This window comes from Hyla sarda, chromosome 8 (assembly GCF_029499605.1).
Source record: "Hyla sarda isolate aHylSar1 chromosome 8, aHylSar1.hap1, whole genome shotgun sequence".
NCBI classification, from domain to species: domain Eukaryota; kingdom Metazoa; phylum Chordata; class Amphibia; order Anura; family Hylidae; genus Hyla; species Hyla sarda.
Window position 1 is genome coordinate 110,038,843 of NC_079196.1, and position 17,341 is coordinate 110,056,183.

General features: G+C 45.0%; 1 protein-coding gene across 2 annotated transcripts in view; it reads left to right on the forward strand.

The window, feature by feature from the left end:
* The first annotated feature begins 224 nt into the window (after positions 1-224).
* Positions 225-17,341, forward strand: part of CREB1 (cAMP responsive element binding protein 1) — a 106,551-nt gene continuing 89,434 nt past the window's right edge. The window contains exon 1 of one of the 2 annotated variants that reach the window (XM_056537136.1): positions 225-417. The gene's annotated coding sequence lies outside the window, so the exon portion shown is untranslated. The remainder of the gene's footprint in view (positions 418-17,341) is intronic. The other variant, XM_056537135.1, reaches the window with a different exon arrangement.

Genomic DNA, 17,341 nt, shown 5'->3' on the forward strand with positions numbered 1-17,341 from the left:
GCAAACACCGCGACAACCAGCAATACAGAGCACTAACTGACTTCCGGCGCCGTCCTAGGAGCGCGCATGCGCATACAGAAATACACTAAGCCCCGCCCCTCCTCTCTGATTGGCTGGTAGCGCTGCCTCGGCTCGACCTCGTCCTGTCAGAGTGGAGCCCGCCGCACAATGCCGCGCCCGACATAGACTGAGAGGGAAAAAAAAAAAAACAGAGGCAGAAGAAAAAAAAAAAAAAAAAAAAAAAAAAGAAGAAGCCGCCCAGCAGCAGAGGAAGGAGAGAGGAGCGAGCGGCAGCAGTGACGCGGCGGAGGTGTAGTTTGACGCGGTGTGTTACGTGGTGGGGAAGAGAATAAAAAAAGCCCAGCGAGATCCCAGCCGCGAACGAAAGCAGTGACGGAGGAGAGGCAGTGTAACCCGGTAAGAGGAAGGAGGAGGAGAGGGAGAGGCTGGAGGAGAGACGTGGAGCAGGCCTCAGCCCCGGGCTGTCCCCGCACACACACGGGCACATCATAGCCGGCTCCCGGACACTTTTCTGCCTTTTCCCCACATTTGTTCTTTTCCTATTTTTTTTTTCTTCCCCCGATACTTTCCATGTAAATGTATGACGGAGCCCCCGCCGCCCCGAGCCGTGCCGAGATACCGAGCCGCGAAACAAAGGATAATGGCGGCGGCCTGAGCCGGTGGTGTGGAGGCAGTGTGGGGGGCACCGGGAGCGGCAGAGGGGCGCACACCCGGCCGGACCACAGCCCCCGCTCCTCTAGAACTATTATCTCCTCTGGAGGGTCATTCTTACATTACACTTCAGATACATTTTTTTTCCCTCCTTTATACATTTAGTGACTTCCCCCGGCTCCTGTGTCATGTCTGCCCTGATCCCCCTCACAGCCCCAGCAGCCTGCTCTGTATCTGTGGAGCCCCCCAACCGATTGCCAGGGCGAGGTTGAGTCACTTCTGGTTTTGCATCTTTTTTTTTTCTTCTTAAGATGTAAGATCAGAATTCACTGCAATCTGTCCCTGGGAATCCGCCTGGCTCCACATGACTACTGGTGTCTTCTTATGGTGTATATTCTCCTACATAACATGTATATAGCTCCATGTCATCTCCACAGGACTGCGGTTTAGCACGCTTTCTCATAGACATCAATAAATGCCTTGCTTTGCAGTGTCTGTTGTCGAGTGCGATTCTTGTGCGACATTGTTCGATCACTGTAAGAATAGTGTTTAGGTCATAGAAAAATCCTTAAGAGCCAATATTGTGAGAGGATGTATGAAGCGTTTCCCCAGCTGTAGCAAAACTGCCTTTGATGGGAATTGTGGTTCTGCACGCTGTCCAGGCATGATGGGAATTGTAGTTTTGCAACAGCTGGAGAGCAGTGGTATAAATCATGGACTGATAAGAGAAATCCAGCAGTTCAGTTCTGTCAACCATGGCAGGGCTCGTCTATGGAGCATGTCTGCACAGGCGCCTCAGTGTTTAGTGTTTATTTCTGTAGCGTATGTTCACACTGCAGAACTCCGCACAGTGAACGTTAGCATCTGTGTGAATGGGTCTTCCGTGAGACCCATTCACACTGCGGAATTTCAGCGGCGGGCAATTCTGCTGCTGAAATTGTTCCGCGCAAAGAAAGAACAGGTTCATTCTTTGCGCGGAAGTCCACGAGCACTGCATAGCCGTCAATGGTGACAGCGCAGTGCCACGCTGTCCTACCGCTGGCTGCGAGACAGAATCTCCGCTCGCTGAATTCCGCTCGCGGAAATTCAGCTACAAATCCGTAGTCTGAACATACCCGTAGAGGTTCTCAATGCCTGGCCACAACTAACATCAAATTGGAATTGCTGGAGTGCTTGGAATGGCTTGTGCTGTATGTTAGCATTTCAACATACATTAGTACCCCTCTTAGATAAAGCTGCTTTCACACTATCAAATTTATCTGTTTTAATCCATTCAATGTTCCATTATAAGAAAAAAACTGAAAATCGGCCGTTAGAAAATCCCATTATAGTCTATGGGATTTTTATATTATCCGTTTTAGCCCGTTATTAATAACGGACGTTTTGTGACAGAAGATAGTAACTTTCTTCCGTTCATTCTCCTGTCACAAAATAATGTCCGTTATTAATAAACGGGCTATAACAAGTTAAAACGGATAATGTAAAAATCCTATAGACTATAATGGGATTTTGTAACGGCTGTTTTTATAACAGAACATTGAACGGATCTTTAAAACGGATAAATTGTAGTGTGAAAGCAGCCTAAGTATGTGTGTGTATATAATATACACACTCGCTCTATGGGGGAGATTTATCAAAACCTGCGTAGAAGAATGGTACAGTTGCCCATAGTAACTAATCAGATTGCTTCTTTTAAGGAGGCATGCAAAAAATAAAAGCAATCTGATTGCTTTGGGCAACTGCACCACTCTTCTACACAAGTTTTAATAAATCTTCCCCTCCCCCCCATAGTGTGTGTGTGTGTGTGAGAGAGAGGTCAGTATTCCAGGTTTTTAATGTCTGCAGTGTTGTAGTTGGTATGGTGTTAGGTCAGCTTATAAGCAGATCGAATCACATTGAGGGTCTATTCACAGGTACAATATCCTGTGCATATTTGATGCTGCAGATTTCAGTGTAAGCTAAATGACTGAACACAGCATTAAATCTGCAGCTTTAAATCCTGCGCATCAAATATGCAAAGGATAGTGTACATGTGACTGGACCCTTAAATCTGAATTTCACAATTCTAATGTTCAGATTAGAGTCCTTACATCTTATGATTTGTTTCAGATTCTTTTTGTCCCTGCTTCTCAGCAGCCTGGAGGTAATTGGCAGTGTTAGGGTATGTTCACACGGTAGAATGTCTGTGTTAAATTCTGCATGAATATTCTGCATGGACATTCAGCAGCAGAGTCCCATTGGTTTCAATGGGATACTTATTCTCTGTTCATGTGGCAGAATTTCTGCGGCTTCAACATCTGCCAGGAAATCAAGATTCTGGTGCTCAAAAACATTGAACCTGTTCAGTGGTTTTTTGAATTCCACTTGAAAATGCATTGCCATCTGAGACGACGCATTTCCGAATGGTCCTAGTGCTGACATGTTCTGCAGTGTGGACTTTCCACCATGAGAACATAGCCTTATACATTTCACCTGGTCTAGCCGTTCTGCTCTTACATTGCATGGCACTTCAAAACTAAAATCTGAATAAAAAAAAATAAAAAAAATCTGACGGTCAGTACTGAATCAGACCCCAAACAAATTACATGGCATTTGCTCGTCTCTATTCAGCATCCCTGTAACACTAAATTTACCATCAAAAGCTGTTCTTAATGTCATGAAGTAGCAGGGACACTGTTCTTGGTAAATATATTGCTCTGCGATAGAGCTAATTCCCATGTGTAAATAAAACATTACTTAAAAGGGTATTCTGGGCAAAAACATTTTATCCCCTATCCAAAAGATAGGGGATAAGATGTCTGATAGCCGGGGGGGCAGCTGCTGCCGCTGGGACCCCCCGCGATCTCCCTGCATTCTATGCGGGAGCTGCATCTCCAGTTTCGGAAACCTCATGGTTTCCTGGACTGGAGACATGACGTCACACCACGCCCCCTCCATTCATGTCTATGGGAGGGGGTGTGATGAGGCGGGCCCCCCGCGATCAGACATCTTATCCCCTATCCTTTGGATAGGGGATGAAATGTTTTTGCCTGGATTACCCCTTTAATGAAAACCAGTCAGGAGTTTCATGCTGCCCAAACTATGGGCAGCATGGAACAGAAACAGCTCCCCTGTTGCAGTTGTTGGTTCGCATCATTATTTCACAATACACTTGGGGTATATGCCTGCTTCCCTTTATGCCAAGTTGCCAAAATAGAGTTATGAACACTGGGGCTTTAACGCTATAAAATATATAAGGCCATCAGGAACTGGATGGCTGTCACTGGGGGGATCCCCAGTGGATTCCTTTTGCCCCACTAGGTTTGACTGATCTTTCCTTATTTGTACATTTGAAGAGATTTATCAATGAATCCCAGATGGGTCCACTGCAGTGACTTGGAGCTCTGCTGGTCTTATAACTGATTTCTCTAAGAAAATAGTGGACTGTAGTGAAACGGGAGCCTGTGTCCATGGTTCGAGCAGCATGAAACTCCTGACAGGCTCTCATTAACATTTTCACAGTACGAATATGCTCTCAATATCTCATTGCTTGAGCAAAATGAGAACGTTGTCTAATTCCTTAACACTTACGCCATTTCATTTCTACTCTACCGCTTGGTGTTATATATTTTTATAATTTTTTTTTCCCTAATTTACAATAAAGTTCAAAACAACAATGTTTTGGTTTTATTTTTGTATCTGTGTTACTTCCTTTTTGGCGGGAGTATTTCTGTTGTATGAAGCTGTTGTTAGATAAAGGGTGTTCCATAAATTCCAAATGAGTTGCAAGCATGTGTCCACCCCCCCCATCCTGTAGGCTATATATTACGAGCTGTGTATTACTGCACACTCCCACACTGAGGTGATTATTTTTATTTTTTTTCCTGCCACAGATAAAGCTGAGAACCTTATTTGCTGTAGGCTTCTCTATAAATATTGTAAATCCCATGTATAATGGATAAAGGCTGATCTTGTGTTTGTATAAATATACAAATATATATTTTCTCATTTTTCTATGTAAAGGAGCAGTCTAGTGAAAGTATCCCGTTGTGCCTGGGCTGCAAATAAAAAAAACTTGAACTCTCCTTCCTCCGTTCCTCTGTATTGCCACTACAGCTGTTCGGTCCTCCGGTCTTCTTCCGGGTGCACAGATTGTCGCACTGCACTCAGGCTGAGGCTGGACATTGCTGCGGCTGGTGATAGGCTGAGCGTGGTGTGACGATCCGTGCACATTGAAGACCAGACCGGGGTACAGCTGTAGCGGTGCTACTGGGGAATGGAGGAAGGTGAGTTAAAGTTTGTTTAGTTTGTTTGTTTTTTTGCAGCCCGGGCACAACGGACTGAAGATACTTTTCACTAGACCAGTCATTTCTGAACATCAAGCAGAGCAGTGGCCTGTATCTTACAGATGCTTTTATTTCTGAAATAAACTACACTAAAGAAAATGCAATGATGTACGATCATGGGCAACGCTCTGTATGCGGAGAAGGTGGGATGGAGTATTGTTACTGAAACTCATAGTAGCCAAACCATAGTTTCTTCCAAACAGAAGTCACTTATTTGTAGCCGCCTGTCTTGGAATGCAGGGTTCAGAGTAGGGTGTTCATTGGCTAGCGATTGATTAGGCTGTGTTCACATCAGCATTGTGGAGCTCTGTTACAACACAGCTTATAATGGGGCTACGATGGAGGTAGTGCTGGGCGGTATGACTAAACGTGTATTGGGGATCGACCGATTATTGGTATGGCCGATAATCACGATTTTGGGCATTATCGGTATCGGCAATTACCTTGCCGATAATGCCCCTAACCCCCGCATAGCCCCCACTGCACCGCGACCGCCCCCCTGACCCACCGCACCGCGTCGCACCCCCCACCGTAGTGCTGGGCGGTATACCAGTATGAACCGGATACCGTTTTTTTTTTTCTCCCACGGTATGGATTTTTGCCCATACCGCTATACCGATCGGGCCCCTCCCCCACCCTCCGAGTCAATAAAAAAACAATTAAACTTACCCGTAATGGGGGTGGTCCGGGCCATCCATCCTTCCTGTAGTGTCCGGCGGCATTCCGGGTGGAGGGTGAACCGGTTCGGGCTGTCCTTCTTCTCCGGGGGTCCTCTTCTCCACTTCGGGCAGGCTCCGGCCTAGTAACGCTGCATAGACACCGCTGCGCAGCGGTGAAAAGGAAAAGTTAGGGTCTACACCAGCCTGTTAGTGTAAAAAAAAAAATTTTTTTTTACACCAACAGGCTGGTGTTGCCCTTTACTTTTTATTTTCACAAGAGGTAAAAGGAAAAAAAGACCCCCAAAATTTGTAACGCAATTTCTCCTGAGTACGGAAATACCCCATATGTGGACGTAAAATGATCTGCGGGCGCATAACAAGACTCAGGAGTGAGAGCGCACCATGTACATTTGAGGCCGAAATTGGTGATTTGCACAGGGGTGGCTGATTTTACATAATGCAAAAATGCTGACATAAATGCAAAAAAATAAATGCCCACATGTGACCCCATTTTGGAAACTACACCCCTCACAGAATGTAATAAGGGGTACAGTGAGCATTTACGCCCCACAGGGGTCTGACAGATTTTTGGGACAGTGGTACGTGAAAATGAAAAATTAAATTTTTTTTGTTTGCACAGCCCACTGTTCCAAAGATCTGTCAAACACCAGTGGGGTGTAAATGCTCACTGTACCCCTTATTACATTCCGTGAGGGGTGCAGTTTCCAAAATGGGGTAACATGTGGGGGGGGTCCACTGTTCTGGCACCACGGGGGGCTTTGTAAATGCACATGGCCCCCGACTTCCATTCCAAACAAATTATCTCTCTAAAAGCTCAATGGCGCTCCTTCTCTTCTGAGCATTGTAGTTCGCTCGCAGTGCACTTGACGTCCAAACATGGGGTATTTCCATACTCAGAAGAAATGGGGTTACAAATTTTGGGGGGCATTTTCTCCTACTACCCTTTGTAAAAAGTAAAATTTGGGGAAAAACCAGCATTTTAGTGGAAAATTTTTTTTTTTTTCATTTACACATCCGACTTTAACAAAAAGTTGTCAAACACCTGTGGGGTGTTAAGGCTCACTGTACCCCTTGTTACGTTCCTTGAGGGGTGTCGTTTCCATAATAGTGTGCGATGTGGGGTTTTTTGCTGTCCTGGCACCATAGGGGCTTCCTAAATGGGACATGCCCCCCAAAAACCATTTCAGAAAAACTCACTCTCCTAAATCCCATTGTTGCTCCTTCGCTTCTGAGCCCTCTACTGCGCCTGCCGTACACTTGACATACACATATGAGGTATTTTCTTACTCGAGAGAAATTGGGTTACAAATTTTGAGAGGATTTTTTTTCCTTTTACCCCTTGTAAAAATTCAAAAACTGGGTCTACAAGAACATGCCAGTGTAAAAAATGAAGATTTTGAATTTTCTTCTTCACTTTGCTGCTATTCCTGTGAAACACCTAAAGGGTTAACACACTTACTGAATGTCATTTTGAATACTTTGAGGGGTGCAGTTTTTATAATGGGGTCATTTATCGGGTATTTCTAACCAGAAGACCCTTCAAATCCACATCAAACCTGAACTGGTCCCTGAAAAATTCCGATTTTGAAAATTTTGCAAAAAATTAGAAAATTGTTGCTGAACTTTGAAGCCCTCTGGTGTCTTCCAAAAGTAAAAACTCATCAATTTTATGATGCAAACATAAAGTAGACATATTGTATATGTGAATCAATATATCATTTATTTGGAATATCCATATTCCTTATAAGCAGAGAGCTTCAAAGTTAGAAAAATGCAAAATGTTCAAATTCTTCACCAAGAAAGGATGCAAGTATCGCCGAAAATGTACCACTAACATAAAGTAGAATATGTCACGAAAAAACAATCTCGTAATCAAATATATAAGTAAAAGCATTCCAGAGTTATTAATGCTTAAAGTGACAGTGGTCAGATTTGCAAAAAATGCTCCCGTCCTTAGGGTCATAATGGGCTCCGTCCCCAAGGGGTTAAAGAGTACCTGTCACACCACTTCGGTTGGAGGATATGTTTAACACCTTAACCACTACGAGTTTATATTTACACTCGTTGCCAGCTCCCGATATATGAAGCGCACTCAGGAGCTGAGCGCGCTTAATGCCTGGCAGGTCCTGGATGCTATCAGCCAAACAGACATCGCCGATTATTGATCGCAGCGTCTAAAACAGGAGAAAGCTGTTGCCGGTTAGCTCAATGGGCTGTGCGGGAGCGCCGCGGTGAAATCACGGCATCCCTAACAGCTGTGGGGACAGCGGCAGGCTTCTTACCTTGCTTCCCGCTGTCCGATCATCGCTCTGCTGCTCCATGCCTGAGATCCCGGCTGGAGCAGCAGAGCACCGACAACACTGATCAATGCTATTTTATGCCATAGCATTGATCAGTGTATGCAACCCAAGCATTGCATGTAATAGTCCCCTATGGGGACTAAAAAAAGTGAAAAAAAAGTTAATAAATGTGATTTACCTCTTCCCTAATAAAAGTTTGAATCACCCCCCTTTACCCATAAAAAAAAAAAATGTAAACACAAATAACATGTGGTATTGCAAGGTGTGTAAATGTCCGAACTGTAAAAATATAATGTAAATTAAACTGCACGGTCAATGGCGTACACGTAAACAATAAATTCCTAAGTCCAAAATTGCCTATTTTTGGTCAGTTTGTATACACTAAAAAAAATGTATAAAAGGTGAGCAAAAAGTCCCATCAAAACAAAAATGGTACCGATAAAAACTTCAGATCACGGCGCAAAAAATGAGCCCTCATACATACCTGTATATGGAAAAATAAAGTTATAGGGGTCAGAAGATGACAATTTTACACATACTAATTTTGGTTCATGTATTTAAAAAAAAATCTAAGTTAGGAAAATAAGGCTGCTTTCACACAATGAAATAGTTCCGTTTAGGAACTTCCGTCACTATATCGGCAAAACCCGGCCGTTACAAAACCCCTGACAGCCGTGGCTAAATTGCATTGCAGCCTATGGGGTTTTGTAACTGCCCGTTGGCACCCGTATATGCCCGTGATTGATTACGGGCGTTATACAGCGACGGGACATTGTGGCGGAAAAATTACTGCATGGAGTAAAACATATATAAATTGTAACCATATGGACTTACAGAATACAGATATGGTGTCATTTTTACAGAAAAGTGTACTGCATAGAATCGGGAACCTCTAAAATTCACAATTGTGTTTTCTGTGCAAATTTTGTGGTGAAATGATTTATGTCATTATAAAGTATTATTGGTGGCACAAAAAATAAGCCCTCATATGAGTCTGTAGGTGCAAAATTGAAAGCGTTATGATTTTTAGAAGGTGATGAGGAAAAACGAAAGTGGAAAAACCCGTGGTCCTAGGGTTAAGGACCAGGCCCATTTTATTTTTGCATTTTTTTTTCCTCTGTACCTCCTAAAAATCTAAACTCTCTTATATTTTCATACACAGACCAATAAGAGGGCATGTTTTTTAGGGATCGACCGATTATCGGTATGGCCGATATTATCAGCCGATAATCATGATTTTGGGCATTATCGGTATCGGCAATTACCTTGCCGATAATGACCGACCCACCGCAACCCCCCCCCCCCCCCCCCCCCCCGACCCACCGCACCCCCCACCGTAGTGCTGGGCGGTATACCGGTATGAACCGGATAGCGTTTTTTTTCTCCCACGTTATGGATTTTTGCCCATACCGCTATACCGGTCGGGCCCCTCCCCCACGCTCCAAGTCAATAAATTTTTTTTTTAACTTACACGTAATGGGGGTGGTCCGGGCCATCCTTCCTTCCTGTAGTGTCCGGCGGCATTCCGGGTGGAGGGTGAACCGGTCCGGGCTGTCCTTCTTCTCCGAGGGTCATCTTCTCCACTCCGGGCAGGCTCCGGCCTCGTACGCTGCATAGACGCCGCTACGTCGTGACGTCAGGTGTGTCGCTGCACATGGGCGTCGCTGCGCAGCGGCGTCTATGCTGCGTTACTAGGCCGGAGCCTGCCCGGAGTGGAGAAGGACAGTCCGGACTCGTTCACCCTCCACCCGGAATGCCGTCGCACACTACAGGAAGGATGGATGGCCCGGACCACCCTGACAGGTAGGGGGAGAGAAGCGGGTGGTGGTGGCGGCGGCGGCCTATGGCACCGCAAAAGCCACTGCAGTGCATTGATTTAAAGCGCCCGCTTTAAATCAATGATCTGTAGCTGTGTCGCGGGGGATAAATAGCCGATAACTTATACCATATGTATATGTATATATATATATATATATATATATATACTATAACTTTCTCATTTTCCCGTATACAGGGCGGTATGAGGACTCATTTATTGTGCCGTGATCTGTATTTTTTTTTAAATCTGTATATGTTTATCACTTTTAATTAGATTTTACTTTTTTATGCACTTTTTATTCCAAAAAAAGTTACAAAAAAGCTGCAATTTTTGACTTTTTTTTCTTCTTATTTACGCCATACAGTATATTTAAAGGGGTACTCCGCCCCTAGACATCTTATCCCCTATCCAAAGGATAAGGGATAAGATGTCAGATCGCCGGGGTCCCGCTGCTGGGGACCCTGGGGATCGCTGCTGCAGCACCCCGCTATCATTACTGCGCAAAGCGAGATCACGCTGCACGTAATGACAGGCAATACAGGGTCCGGAGCATCGTTACGTCACGGCCCCGCCCCTCGTGACATCATGGCCCGCCCCCGTCAATACAAGTCTATACGAGGGGGCGTGGCGGTTGTCACGCCCCCTGCCATAGACTTGTATTAAGGGGACGGCCCGTGATGTCATGAGGGGCGGAGCCATGACGTCACGCTGCGCCGGCCCCTGTATCGCCTGTCATTACGCACAGAGCGAACTCGCTCTGTGCACTAATGATGGCGGGGTGCCGCAGTGGCGATCCTCGGGATCCCCAGCAGCGGGACCGTGGCGATCTAACATCTTATCCCCTATCTTTTGGATAGGGGATAAGATGCCAGGGGCGAAGTACCCCTTTAACATTATATGTTGATAATTCGGACATTTACACACACAATACCACTTTTTTACACTTTTTGGGGGTAAAATGGGGGGGGGAGGAAGCGACAAATTTTTAAGTTAACAAATTCCAATAGGGGACTATTTATAGAAATCATTTGATTGCTAAATGCGTAGACCTATCACTGATCATTGTTATCGGCGATCTTCTGCTCTGGCCAGCTTGATCTCAGACCAGAGCAGAAGACCCCCTGGAGACGACCGGAGGCAGGTGAGGGGACCCCCGGCCACCATGCTGGTTGATCTGATCCCCCGCTGCAGTGCTGCGGGTGATCCGATCATCCATTTTAATAGCCGCAGATGCCGTGATCTGTATTGATCACAACATCTGAAGGATTAATGGAGACGACAGCGCGATCACTGTCCACCATTACCGGCGGGTCTTTGGCTGCTGACAGCAGCCGGGACCTGCCATGCATGATGCAACACCGGACCGGTGTTCGCAGTCATGTACATGATTTAAATGTACGTCATGGTGCGCTAAGTACCACTGCACTATGACATACATTTACGTCCATGTTCATTAAAGCCATGGGGTTCAAGCTCCTGTCCAATATTGTAGCCCAAGTCTCTTGATTAGGGAGCGTTTTTTTTTTTTTTTCTCTCGGAAGCCCTTTGTAAAATCTATGGGACTCTGATTGTATTAATCTCAGGCTATGAAATGCCATGGGGTTTTAAATTCTGCCACTGGAGCAATGTGACAGGTTTACATTATGTACTTCTTGTGTTGCCCTCCTAACATCCTGAAATGTATTTAGAGGCCCCACATTTCACCAACAGGTTTTGGCATTAGTCATAATTTTAAAGGAATCTGTCACAATGACCCCAACCATCCGTTTCCATACTAGAATAAGGCTATGTTCACACAGCCTCCGTTCGGACATTCCAGAGACTGCGGGCAGTGGCACACAGGAATGCGTCATCTCATAGACGGCAATGCATTCTATCTGCAGAATTTACCATTTCCATGCCAGAAACATCTGACATAGAAATGCTGTTGTGTGCAGATTGCAGCAGAATCCCGTTGAATTCAATGGGACTCTGCTGCTGCAGAATCTCTGCAGAATTCCAATGCAGAATCCAGCATGGAAATTACGAGGTGTGAATGTAGCCTTAGGGTATCTTCACACAGGCAATAGAAGCACAATTTTCAGGTTCCTTTGACTTTAATGGGGAATGTTTAAAAAATAGCGCTGTAAAAATAAGATGTCACCTTTCAGAGCAGTTCCACTTGAAAGTTCACATTGAAGTCAATGGAAATTTGAAAAACAAACCCTTAAAAGCCACACTCGAAGTGCAGCGATGAAATCAGTTTTGAGAGATGTTTGCAAGGTTGTTTTTTTTTTTTTTTTTTTTGTGCTACAAGCTTCTTTCACATGAACATACTGTAGTTCGTAGAGAACTGAAGAGTGACAGGTCGAAAGAGGGGTGAATTCTGCACAATCCATCAGGGCAAGGTCACCCAGCACACATCTGCAGCGTGTTTGACACTGAATGTGCCAATGGCAGTCACGGGGGACAGCAGAGCGAGCTCCCGACTGCTGCCTGGTAGCTCCGTGTGTACACTCATAGTGGCGGATTGCGCACTGTAGAAATCTGCTGCTACGAGCGGACGTGCAGAGCTACCTGGCTGCAGCCGGGAGTTCGCTGTGCTGTCCCTCTGTGACTGCCGTTGGCTCATTCGCAGCTTCAAATACACTGCAGTTGCATCCCGTGTGACCCTGCCTTCAGTGAGTTTAGAGATAGCAACTGCATCTGTGATATTTGTTCTTTAGTTGTCCAAACATTATAACCTGCATAAAGAACTATTGTTCACTGTTTTTTGGACAGGTAAAAAAAAAAAAAAAAAAAAAACACCCAGAAAAAGTCTGCTTTCCTCCATACCACATTATAGTACTCTTTCAACACTTCCTTTCATGAATCTTTTTCCTCTGTTATCTTAAAAGGAACATGTCAGCAACCAACCGCATCACAGCTTTTCTATCTTATTGAGCTTTGGCATAATGAAAACTGAGGTGTATCTGGTTGCCATAGGCAAAATCAGACTGTTCTGGTTTTATGCATATTGATAAATTGTTTCCCATGATTTACTCTGAAACGTTCAGGAACCTGAAGAAGCTGCTGGTAATAGGGCAAGTAGTGTCTTTTTTTTTTATTTATTTTTAAACTAATTTTTCTGAAATGGCAGTGTTTCAGTGTAAGGTAATCCGGGCGCTGGGACCGTACAGAAATGCTCCATCTTATAGATGGCAATGCATTTCCAAGCGAAATCCGCAAAAAGAATAAACAAGTCTCATTTTTTTGTGGACACTGGAATCTAGATATCCGCGGCAGCAACATCTGCTGTGGAAATTCCACCATGTGAATATACACTCTATTGGTTTGTCAGAGGACGATCATGCTTCTAATACACATAGCTGTACATACTGCTCCTTGCAGCTTCTGAGTTGTCAGGCGGTGTAATATCATGGCCCTTGACATAATTGGAGTCTTACTGTACTTCTGTTTGCCCATACTAAGCTTATACGTAGTGTTTTATTTATTTTAATTTTTTTTTGCTACTTAATTTTTTTTTTTTTTAAAGGTTTACTTTATTTTTGGCATTTTAACCCCTTAACGGCCACGGACGTAAATGTACGTCCTGGTTTGGCGGTGCTCGCGTCATACACGGCAGGTTCCGGCTGCTATCCGCAGCTGGGGACCCGCCGATAATGGCCGATATCCGCGATCGCGCGGATGTCCGCCATTAACCCCTCAGATGCCGTGATATGTACAGATCACGGCATCTGCGGCAATGTGCATGATAAAATAGATGATTGGATCGCCCGCAGCGCTGCCGCAGCCATCCGATCATCTGTAATGGCGAACGGAGGTCCTCTCACCTGCCTCCGTCTGTCTCCCGCTCTGGCAGGTCAGAGCAGGAGATAGCCGATAATACTGATCAGTGCTATGTCCTATGCATAGCACTGAACAGTATTAGCAATCAGCTGATTGCTATAGACAGACATAAAAAGTGTTTAAAAAAAAAGTTGAAAAATGTAATAAAAAGTGAAAAATATCCTCCCCCCAATAAAAAGGAAAATGGTCCGTTTTCCCATTTTACCCCCAAAAAGCGTAATTTTTTTTTATAAACATATTTGGTATCGCCGTGTGCGTAAATGTCCGAACTATCAAAATATAATGTTAATGATCCCGTACGGTGAAGGGCGTAAATGTAAAAAATAAAAAAAGTAAAAAAATGCTGCTTTTTTTGTCACATTTTATTTAAAAAAATATTAATAAAAAATAAGTTTTATATATATATATATATATATATATATATATATATATGCAAATGTAGTATCGATAAAAAGTACGGATGACGCCGCAAAAAATTTGCCCTCATGCCGCCCTATATACGGAAAAATGAAAAAGTTATAGGTGGTCAAAATAGGGCAATTTTAGATGACTCATTTTGTACAAAAAGTGGTACAAACATAGAAAAGTATCTAGCCATCGGTATCATTTTAATCGTATTAACCCACAGAATAAAGAACACGTCATTTTTACCGTAAATTGTACAGTGTGAAACGAAATCCTCCAAAATGTGCAAAATTGTGGTTTTCATTAAATTTCCTCGCTAAAAATTTTTTTTTTTTGGGGTTCGCCATGCATTTTATGGTAAAATGAGTGTCAGGCCCAAGGCCTGATTATGGAAGCATACATGTGTTTTATAATTGTATCTATGTATTATCCAAGACATGGGTGAGAGGTCATTCAGACGGTGTATCCTTTTTGTGTATTGCATTTTATTGGGGGGTCTGGCTGTTTGTTTACATCTCCTTTGAAGTCAAAGGCTCTTTTGAAACAGCAGGATGTAAGGGGCACTCTGGTCCCATCATATAATCAAACAGATAAGGGGGTCAGGAAGAGAGATGCCCCACCTGGTGGGATCAGAGGGGAGGGGGGAATGGAGTTTCCCTCCAAAGAAGCAGATAAGACTTAAAAATGCTGGACTGTTGTTCAAGGCTGTGCCCAAAGCTGACAAGAGCTGGACTCTCACTGACAAGGACGGTTATACCATCATGCTGTAAGAACTTCATCTTTTGTTTTCTGAACTTGCTTTGCTAAACTCTTTCATATTTTTGTAACTGTATGTCATTTGTTTCTGTATTTTTATATAGTCAGCACTGTGATACCTTTTTATAGGTTAAATGTTTAATCAGCTCTGGTCTTTGATCTCTAAATATATGAGCTCACCTTTCTGAAGGCAGCTCTGGTGAAACACATTTATCTAAGCGTTAGTTTGGTGACTTGCTGGGACTAGTAGTGGATACCCAGAGGTCTGGTGGCCTTAACCTTTGCACCATCTCACACTCTCTAGCGTCTTGGCTGGACCGATAGGGTGTGATTTTTAGTGTTTGCTGGATTTTACCTGTAAGGAAATCTTAGCACTAAAAAGAAATTGCATACATATTCTTCTTTTTTACAAAAAGAGTGCAAGACAGTTCTGTCCTCCCCATCTCCTGTTTTACCTCCTCGGTCTCATCTCGGAAATATGGAGGCATATCGCAAGCAGTCAAAACCTGCACTGGAGCTAATGTGCCAAGAAAAGGACATCCCTACTGCAGGAAAGAACAAGGAACAACTTATTGCTAATCTTGTGGAGTATGATGCCCGTGCAGAAGAGCTGAGTGACATGAGAAAAAGTCCTACAGCTGGAACTGCCATCCAAGGACAGATATCTCCTGGGGAATACAACATTACTCCCCATCAGGACAGTACTCCACATGAGGCCTTGGACTCTTATATGCAGACTGCCTTACAACACCTTGGGAATGTGGATGCCAATATGAAACTCCAACTGCTTCTCCAGTACCAAACTGCGCAGAGAGAGGCCCAGGCACGAGCCGCAGAGAGAGAGAGAGAGGCCCAGGCACGAGCCGCAGAGAGAGAGAGAGGCCCAGGCACGAGCCGCAGAGAGAGAGAGAGGCCCAGGCACGAGCTCCAGAGAGAGAGGCCCAGCGGAGGCATGAACTGGAGGTTCTGAGGCTGAGAGGGGATGCTTCATCCGCACGGAGTGATGTGCAGGATCAAGGAGACCAAGGGAACATTTCCCCATGTTGGAGAAAGATGGTGATCTGGATGTGTTCCTGAGGAGATTTGAAAAGGTTTGCTGGCAGTTCCATCTACCTAAGGAACAGTGGGGACGATATCTAACCCCACGGCTGCGAGGGAAAGCTCTGGATGTGTTTCCTTTGCTTCCCTCTGAAAGTGACTGACTATGAGGCAATAAAATCTGCCCTGCCAATAAGTTTTAATCCAGAGGCTTATCGGAAAAGATTTAGGACTTTGCAACAAAGCGCCACAGAAAGCTGCACTGAACATGCAGGTCAGCTAAGGACTGCATTCAGGCAATGGACTGGGGGCCTACAAGTCACTACCTATGAGGCCCTGGAGGACTTGATGGTCCTGGATCAGTTTCTCCAAACACGGAGCTTTGAAGCCAGAGAGTGGATTTTGGACCGCAAGCCCAAGACAGCAATGGAAGCAGCAGAACTAGGAGATGACTATACCAATAACCGGGCGCCAGCAGCAAAGCGTGGATCTGCACAAGCTGGAGCAAGTACCTGGAGGGGAGCCACACAACCACAAAGCACCACCAGGCCAGCCAGGAAATTCTTGCCATCATCCCCAAAAGCAACAGGAGCCACATTGGGTCAGGGGGACACCCGCCGATGTTACAGATGCAACAATATTGGGCACCTGAGTGCCACTTGCCCCAACAATAAGAATTCTCCACCGGCAGCTGGAGGTCACACAGCCGTTCTTGTGGTGTCTAGAGCGGTGGAGAAAAGAGGGGATAACCTACAGATTGTGACAGTGGGGTTACGAGATTCTGGAGACTCATTTACTTTGGTGCGGCCTGAAGTGGTGGATACAGAGGACATCATCCCTGGAAGAACCATGGCCTTAAAAGGAATTGGAGGTGTGCGGCCTGCTGTGCCCATGGCCCGTGTGTACCTGGATTGGGGTACAGGCAAAGGTTTGCGGGAGGTGGGAGTCTCTGAGGACATCCCTGTTAATGTTCTGCTGGGGAATGATTTGGGTCAGATGCTCTGTCATTATGCTCCAGAGGACACTACCTGCACACCGGATGGGCTAGGAGAGAGCCCTGTTCATTCTGAGGTACTGTGCGAGACTTTGGGAGACACTGAAATGTGGTAACTGGGAGGGAGTGCGGGGGATTGATAAATGTTTACCTGTGACTGAACCAGTAATGTTTTCCAAAAGTGAAATGGGGTGTATTGTAAAATGTGGTGACAATGACCTAGTGGAGATGGGCTGGGGGGGAGGGGGGTTTGGTCTGCCCCTTGTGACATGTAAGGATGAGGGACCAGCAGTGAGTGATATGTCCCAATCCTGTGAGCCTAAGGAGGACGAGGGAAGGAGTGATAGCCCTGTGTATGATGCCTGTATTGTTATGTCTGGAACTGAGAGAGAGGAAGGTAAACGCCAGGGAGGCATACCAATGGTGGCAGTGGTAACGCGTCAGCAGCGTGCCAGGGCTTTAGCTTTAAAAAGAAGGGAGGATGGTGATGCAAGGAGCAAGCTGTGTGACATGCAAGCCACAGC